The sequence below is a fragment of the Choristoneura fumiferana genome, chromosome 12 (assembly GCF_025370935.1).
Source record: "Choristoneura fumiferana chromosome 12, NRCan_CFum_1, whole genome shotgun sequence".
NCBI lineage: Eukaryota > Metazoa > Arthropoda > Insecta > Lepidoptera > Tortricidae > Choristoneura > Choristoneura fumiferana.
Genome location: NC_133483.1, coordinates 16,558,154 through 16,567,316, shown reverse-complemented (window position 1 = coordinate 16,567,316; position 9,163 = coordinate 16,558,154). Strand labels below are relative to the sequence as shown.

Below are 9,163 nucleotides of genomic sequence, written 5' to 3'. Positions count from 1 at the left end.
ACTATTTTTTTTGACCACGAGTACTTAATCCTTATTATTTTCATGCTATTTAACTTCTCATGATCATGATTTTGTTTAAACGAAATTTTATGATATAACGATAGTCCTACCGATTGCGGAATCATGATAATCAATAATTTTCATGTTTTATATTATTTCTTTTCACGTGCCAAAAAACCACGTTTTCGTTACGAATACTTAGGTGACGCTTTTTTAAGCTACCTTAACGCCAATTCGGTAAGAAATTTGTTTTTGTACACTGGCAACTAATACTCTAATAGGGCAACATCGATGAGATAATAAATCTCATCAGTTTGTTGACAAACAGCCATCAAAAGTGACGCGGAGGTTTTTTTTCGAAAAAACGTCGAAAGTGCTTGTTCGATTTAAGGGTAAGTAGTGATTTTTTAACTGGTTGTTTTTTCATACGATAGGGTAAACTTTTCCATGTAAGTGGCATGTGTTATTATGTTCAAATGTCGTTATTCACATGATAAACGATTTTTTTGTATAAAATACGTTACACTTTCGTTACGATTACGTTACATTTTTTACAAAATGCTACGTATTTTGTACATAACGTAACGAAAAAATGTGGTAAAGGGAAGTTCACACAGAAAAATTCTAACTTACACCAGTTATTATTAGGTTTCCAATGACTGCACGCACAGTAAGTTAGTTAGATGGATATTTTGAAGTTAAATAAATTTTAATCTGTAGGTGCAGGATCGGCACAAGAGAATTGTGGCGAGTTCTGTGTTCACGTCCTGCTACATGCATAGCGTATTTAAAGTGAGAGACAAACGGAGAGATTCACTTACCTACTTAGTTCATTTGTTACCTAAACTTAATAATCATAATAATTTATTTCCAAAAAATCTTTTTACATTGTCCACTTAACTAAGATACTACTTCCTAAATGGTAAAACCTGTGATTTAGGGTTTTGGCCATTTCTTTGAGGTATTTAATAGCTTGTACAGTCGAAGTCACAAGCATGCTCACAACTAGGTGGTAGGACCTTGTGCAAGGTCCGCCCGGATTGCTACCACCATCTTCCTCGCTAATCCTGCCGTGAAGCAGCATGCTTGCACTGTTGTGTTTCGGCGTGGTGAGTAAGACAGCCGGTGAAATTACTGGCACGAGGTATCCCATCATAGGCCTCTAGGTTGGCAACGCGTCTGCAATACCCCTGGTGTTGCAGATTTTTATGGGCGGTGGTGATCTCTTACTCATTTGATCGTTTTGCCATCCAGTCGAATAAAAAAAAACCACATCCAAATTCGTTATGCTTATAAATGTGCACCTTATTGTCAGTGTTAGAGAGGCATGTAAAGGATACACTTTTGGATAGATGTTCGTCAACTAGAGGGTACTTCTACTTCCACATTCTCATGTTTAGCTCTATAGATCTCATATAGGACAGATTTAAGATCAGTATCGTCAGAAAGTTCTAGTAAAAATAAAAACTTCACTTTATTATATGAGATGTATTTTTTTTCATACATACGTTATCTAATGGGAATTTTTACCAGTTTGATCTAGGCTTTATAAAAATTTGCGTTACGTTTTATGGTAACGTCACGTATTTTTTTATGTTATTTCTATGTCACATTGGTCAAAATTCGCGGCCTTACCCATATGTTGAGATGTCATAGTGCCTATTAATAATTAAGGATAGATTTAATGCTTTTAATAAATAATTACTCGGAATTTTTAACACACTTATAATTAGCTTCACCAATATGTATCAATGGATGAAACGGAATCTTTAAACTTGATTTTAACCCATTTCCCATTATAATATTGACACGAAACTTGACATTTTATGCGTAGCTCTGATAACAATAAGGTGCTAGAAAATTAGGTGCGGATATTTTCAGGGTATGTAATAACCTAAGAAACAATTATAAACATAAATTATTTTCAAGAAACGTGTGGTAATATTTTTTTTTGTATCATACAAAAATACCATTCCGTCCAAAAGTAATCATCCTCGCATTAATATTAACTGTATTTTTTTTATTTAACTTTTTTTATTTAATTTAATTGAAACGAATTAACAACGATGCAAAAAATCTCATCATCTCCGATCAGATGCGATCATCTGATTTTCTAGTAGCACACGTATAATAATATGCTAGCTACGCACTAGAACCTAAGACAGAACAACAAATCTTATAGTTATATATTTTTTTAATATCAAGTGACAGTGACACCAATCGACCCAGTCTCAAAGTACCTACCTAAGCAAAGCTTGTGTTTTGCTTCATAGTCATATTCTCTAACCGTTATATATATGAGGCTGTATCCGGTCCTCGTCTATGAAAATAGTCGAATAATCGGATATTGAAATTTAGTCCGCAAATTAGAGTTTTACTTGGTAGCGGAGGATTTAAATGGATGTAGTTTCGTCATGTTTCTACCTCCATCCGTTTTATAAGTACAAAAGTCTAAAAATAAAAAAAAAATATTTCGCTTTTTTGAGACCACACTAATAATTGTATTATGAGCTCTGAGCGTAGCCGTTGATGCTTAAAACGGTCTTTGTCCCTTATTTAAGAACGAATCTGTTTTGATTGTTGTATTTATATATATTATAATCATTATTTTTCTCCGATATATAAACTACAGGGTGTCTTTGATTATGGGCTTTAATTTAAGGTTCGATTCTACTCGCATAACTAAGCTTCTTTTGTTTTGTAACATTTTCAAATAACTTAAATTTAGATTATTGATCCTCAAGTTTAATCCTTGAATCAACGTATTGACAATGGCGGTGTTATCGCCGTCTTTTGGTGCAGAGGCCTTTAAATATTTTTTGTCATTTATTTGGCATCTCTTAGATAAACATTGATCAATGTGCTATCAATTTTGTATTGTATGCATACATCGAAAATTACATATAATGTATGTATGTATGTAAATTTTATGTACATAAAACAACAAATAAACAAAACAACAAACCAAAAGGGTACAAAGGTGAACTAATCCCTAAAAGGAGGATCTTACTATTAAGTATCTGTATGAAAATAAAAAATGAAATTAACTGTGATCTTATGTCTAAAAAGTTTGATAAAAAAAGTAGCTCAGTTTTGTGAGTAGAATCGAACCATGGATTTAATTCCCTATGGTCAGAAACTCCCCGTATATAGCTTTCGGATCGTAATGTGCTTAATAAGGCACAAAACACAATAAGGCCCAAAGTCTACAAATTATCTACATTAATCCACGCTATATTGTAATATTCAATTCAAACATAAAATTGACAGCGTTGTATACGTAAATTCATGCCGCAGAATGATTTAAAAAAACTCCTATAAACCCCGTGCATTCATTGCAGAGTTTTTATAAAGCATCCTCTTGAGGTCACGACTAACAAGGATCCTTCTAAGAACACAGCCTCTCTCAAAGCCAAGTTTCGTACAGCCGTGCACTTTCTATGGTAAACAGACACATCTGAAATTTACTTAAGGTACATAGAGTGACTCATGGTAACCTACAAAATGATAAATGACTTAAAGGTGTAAGGAAGTTGTTGTCCGCTGTTATAGAAGTTAGGTACGAGTAGAAAAACTTTGCATGTTTACACTAATTTAAAATTACTAGTCTTATAGTGTCACCTTTACGTGGTTAGACTTAATAAAACCAAGATGAACAATTTAAAGTACCATTTATTGCAGTAAACAATCATTAATTATGTTAAATTTAAAACCGAATTGAATTTAAGAAAACAAGTAAATCTTACAAATTTAGGGTCAGGGTTCGATGCCCGTCTGGTTCCTTGTTTTAAGAAGGTAGGGTAATTTGCTCAAACGCCCCAACGGTCAAAAAGGGTGACCGTTAAAGCTCGTTACACAATTTAAAAAAAAATATAAAAACCGTAACGGCCAAAAGGTGCCCGTCACGAATTAAGTCGCAAACTAATTTAAATGTGGTTGCTCCCCCTTTCGCGCAGTACTCCCCTGATGCTGCGACGCCCGTCGTGGTGTTGTAGCACCGGCGGTCGAAACGCGCCGTCCCCCCGAGGTCTTTCGCGGTACCGGTACCCCGAGCGTAGGCCCCTGAGAATAGGTGCACCGTGTTAACAACGTAGCCGGACACACTCCGCTGATTGTGATCCGTGCCGAAGCAAAGCGTGAGGAACTGCTGCTAAGAGTGATGATGATGTGCCATGGTTCACAATCAGAACGGAGTTACAGCATTTTGGGAAAGGCAGGAAGCAGAAATGTAGTGATAAACGCATACAAGGATTTGACGAAATTTAAATAGTAACGGCAGAACTATTAAATCCACCGTTACTCGCAGCAGCTAATAATTTTAACATTTAATTATACGTGCAAAGCGCTAACAAAGAGAACAAGCAAAAGTTTATTCTTTAGCACATAATACTACGCACTTATTGCACTAACAAATACGTTACGCTGCGCAGAGTAAAACTACCTGATATTTACATTAAAACAATAAACGTTCGTTCCACACTTACCGGATTCGGGAATTAGCACTGATTCTATACTAGGAAAGCACCATCAGGTCCTTACAAGGACTTGTTAAATATATTTTTATAATTTAAATTAAATAATTGTCGCGGAGACGTTACAGACGTCTCCCCGTGTGAAGCGAGGGACGAGCGTGCTCTCGCGCTGAGTTCTGAGAGGTAATGAGGCGCCGACCGGCCGCGCCGGTGCTTATAGTAACCCGCAGATCGGAGCGCGCCGCGGGAACGAACGAAGAACATTATCATTCATTCGATGCCAAAGACAAAACACAGGAGGAGAGGGTTACTTCTATGTTAGACCGCGCGAGAGGCGGTGATTCATAACAAATTTCAAAAATGGAAAAATAAACACTACATTACAAAGTGAAAAGTAATCAAAACTAAGTAGGCACCTTCTTCTTCGGGTTCCAAATCATAACACTACCTACCTATAATAAAATAAATCACACCTTCGCTTTGTTACCGAATTCTTAAAAAGGGAACAATATCGTAACATTCGTAACATTCAGCATTGTTCAGCATTTCAGGACACGTCAGGACGTGTGCCGGGTGTTCTGTGTGTTGAATTTATAGGGAATGACAGCGACACGCGGCTGGATGTTATCTCGACACACGTCTTACTTGTAAATGGTCTCTCAGACTAGATGACGATTGCGTTGCGTTGATTGGAAAGTCACTCTGTACGGAAAAACTCAGGAGTAATTTGTTAAAATAAATATCATGGGACACTTGACACCAATTGACCTAGTCCCAAACTAAGCAAGCTTGTACTATGGATACTAGGTAACGCATAGGGTGACACTCTTACCCGGCCGGATAATACCGGGATGGTTATACCGACCCTGTTTTTCGTGTACACGCCCATAGAAGCTCCTGTCAGTTTCTATGGGCGAGTACACAAAAACAGGGCCGGTATTTCCATGTCGGTGTTATCCGGGCGGGAAAGAGTGTCACCGACGCATAAACATACTTATATAGATTAATACACACTTAAATACATATTAAACATTCAAGACTCGAGAACAAACATTCGTATTATTCATACAAATATCTGCCCCGGGACCTCAAGCTTCGTAGTCAGTTTCTCTAAAGGGCAACATACACAGAGAGCGGGCGCGGGTCGTGCGCGGGGGCCCGCGACGGGCGTATTTGAATGGCGTTATATGGAGGCCTTCACACAGAACGCGGGCGCGGGCGCGTGTCGTGCGCGGGCCCGCGCCCGTCGCCCGTCGTCACAAATAGCGCGCGGGCCGAGCGCAGAGTTACCAACTCTCAAAAATATTTATCCCTGAAGCTTAAGTTAAAAACCCCTAAAACTCGATTTTAATGAAAATGTTTACTTTAAATTTGAATATTTCGCAAACAAATTACTGAATCGAAAAATCGTCTTAGTAACCCCCTAATGGTTTTAATTTAAAAACTCTACACTATTGGGTTGGATGAGAAAAAAAAACCCCTACTTTACTTCTATGGGAGGTACCAAAAAAAATATTTTTTAAAATTTTTCATTGTACATTTTGTCGGGAAAATTACAGCTTTCTAGCATAGTCCCTGAGCAAAGCCGCGGACGGACAGACAGACAGACAGACATGACGAAACTATAAGGGTTCCGTTTTTGCCATTTTGGCTACGGAACCCTAAAAACCGTATTCATGCGCAGTAGCTAGTTCATTGTGGCGAGAATAAAATTTATTTTATTTTTTTAATTAATTGGTACTACAGAAAAATCTGATATTTTTTTCCATTGACTAGTATAAGCTTATTCCTGTCGATAAAAAAAATCAGCCACTTTTAAAAATTTCATCCATCGCCCATCATTACATAAATTGGATTTAATTAGTAAGTAAATACAGTTTGACTTTGGTGCGCAAGCGCGTTTGTCGTTTTCCACATATATCTCGCGACATTGTATAATTCTGTGTCGAGTTGACAAAAATGTCGTATCTATTATTGGTTCTAGAACTGTTTTAATTTGTATTACTCCAAAAGTCGCCAGATACTTAAACCATTTCTGTCGTCAAAACTTTTTTGCGGTCGCTAAGATTTAAGGAAGCCACTAAACTGGCAACATTGATAGCCGCCGCGGGCCCGTCGCGGGTCCGACCCGCTCTCTGTGTGAATACAACGAACCGCGCGGCTCACGCGGCGGACACGACCCGACCCGCGCACGCTTTCTGTGTGTTTGCCCTTAACGACTTGGTCATCCAGTCATCATATACCTACCGGGTGTGGCCTGTAATATAAGCAAAAATTAAAAAATTGATCATTCTCCTCCAACTGAAGAACCTTAGTTCAGCGACTTTTAAAAAATAATTAGTTTTTTTAATTTTATTACACTTTTAAGTTTATTCGAAGAAGCAATGTAAAGCAATTTTGCTTGATGTTTGTAGCGTGACAGTGACAGGCGACGTCAGTTGTGTTCTAGGATGGCGTACATTCATAGACATATAATACACTTCGCGTACATTGATAGCAGTATTTAAATTGTATGAATGAAAAACTCAAAGACTCCATTATTTTAAAAATTCGGTGAACTAATGTTGTTCAGTTTGACGAGGACGATCTATATGCTTCAATTTTTTGCTCGTATTACAGGCCACACCCGGTAGATTTGAGCCTCGCGAGCTGCGGGTTGCCGAACCCTGCCCTAATAATAGTTTATATTTTCTGGTTACTAAATTAGGTCAGCAAAACCTGTGAAATGCGTCATACCTCCCGTGGAGTTCTTACTCCATAACGCTGCTAAGTAGGAAAGGTCTGTTTGCCGAGAAAAGATAAAAAATAAATCTTTTATAGACCGTAGAAATTATAATACCTACCAACTTATTTACATGTTGTTTTTCTGGTAATGAGTTAGACCAATGTTTAATAAAGTTTTTCTTAACACCAACACGCCGCAAAACCATGTAATTAAACCCACAAAACCATGCACCACTCAAATTTAAATTACGTCGGGATCTAAGCCGCGTTCACGTGAAATATTAAATTCGACCTGTCTCCTTTCGGGATGATGGAAATAAGCTAAATGCCACAACCGCTTTGTATCGCTCCAAGCATGTTTATATTTGTTTAGGACACAATAGAAAACGTTCCGTTTAAAAAGCTACGTGCCTTCTCGTAGCCGAGAAACGCCTTTGAAGATTCCCTGGGTTACTTTTGTACTTCAATCGGCATATACCGCGTAATTCTGCAGACATGTTATCTTATTAGCGAGTATTGTGATAAGCTACTCCTTTGGAGGACCCTGGTGTAAGTCGCCGTCAAAGAGTTATCCAATGATAAATGAGCTACTTGATTTGCTACGTAGGAGGTAAGAGGAGAACTATTATAATATCTTAACTGGCGCAAAATGTTAATCTCACTTGCAAGTGCCAGATGGTACGACGTGGCATTATTTGTGGTAGTCATGGTGCTCCCTGCTAGTCAACGGACGATGATCTGGCGATCGTGTATTGGTGGTGTAATAGCCCCCACCGGCCAATCAGTTGGAAGAGGCTCCTATTGGGAACTAATTAGCCCTAAAGGTTCTGTGCAGGGAGCCAAGGAGAACTTACTACATAGCGTATCAAGAAACATTTAATGAACGCTTCAGTTTGGAATGATCGTACGTGGTCGTGATGCTCTGCAGTAAGGAAACGATGACTGAAGAAGATGTGCTGTCTACATACACAATAGCCTCTTGTGTCAGCAGTATAGCAACTATAGCCTAATATTGCTCAGGATATTTTTTCCTCCACCAAAAACTCAACAAAAGGGTGAAACTGAGAGTCGTGGTCGTGGTAATGAACCTTCATGAAGACTCTTCTTAGGAAAACATGTAGCAATTTAACACTTCCTTCCACACCGCGGAGTCCAGTCAGATCAGTTACTCGTATCTTCTCCTTTTACGACACCCACGACCCACGGAGAGAACAAAAGGGTAAGTTTTCTAAGCAACTGAGAACTGTGAGGTGCTATTTAAAATCAATAATGTATCCTTAAGATTTTTTAATTAAAAATATCTTATGCTAATAAAATAATGCACCATTTTAATTTAGACTTAATTCATTTTGGAAAGGTCTTAATTAAAATAGTGTATTATTTATTAATACGCTGTGGTATTGAGAGTGCGTGTAAAAAGCAAAAACAGCACGACAGCCACGACAGGAAAGCTGCAATATCGCCTGGTTAGCGTTATGGCACGGTAATGGCCTTTACCTGCGTAATTACGCCTCCCCCGTAGAGTTAACAGCTATTTTAGTGACACTAAATCACACGCCGCGGTATAATCACCTCTAACGTGTGCTCATGTGCTTGGATTACATAGCAATCCACTCAGTCTAAACCGGTGGAATTGTGACACACTAAAAACGATTGGTTGTCACATTCAGTAGGTACAAATGGAAAATCGTCAATACGAAAATATTTTGAATTCGGACCAAAATGAATACTATCCAAAATAATATTGTGAAAATGTAATTGTGCTGATAAATATTTTGAACCAAATTTATTTTCGTCTTAAAACTAATTAAGACTACATAATTTGCGGCTTTTGCTGTTGAAACTTTGGGTCCGTGGAGTTCGGACGCTGACAAATTTTTGGTTAAAAAAAAATATATATTTGGCATTACCAATGACCATAGGGCTGGTGCCTTTTCTCGCCCAACGTATTGGGATCACGATACAGC

At 38.0% G+C, this 9,163-nt stretch overlaps 1 long non-coding RNA gene across 1 annotated transcript; it reads right to left on the bottom strand.

Annotated features, from left to right (window-relative positions):
* Nucleotides 1-3,654: 3,654 nt before the first annotated feature.
* LOC141433817 (uncharacterized) lies at nucleotides 3,655-4,841 on the bottom strand. The gene is made up of 2 exons (XR_012451959.1): nucleotides 4,485-4,841; nucleotides 3,655-4,062 (listed from the first exon to the last, which is right to left on the bottom strand). It is a non-coding gene; the product is annotated as an uncharacterized lncRNA (long non-coding RNA).
* Between the last annotated feature and the right edge of the window lie 4,322 nt (nucleotides 4,842-9,163).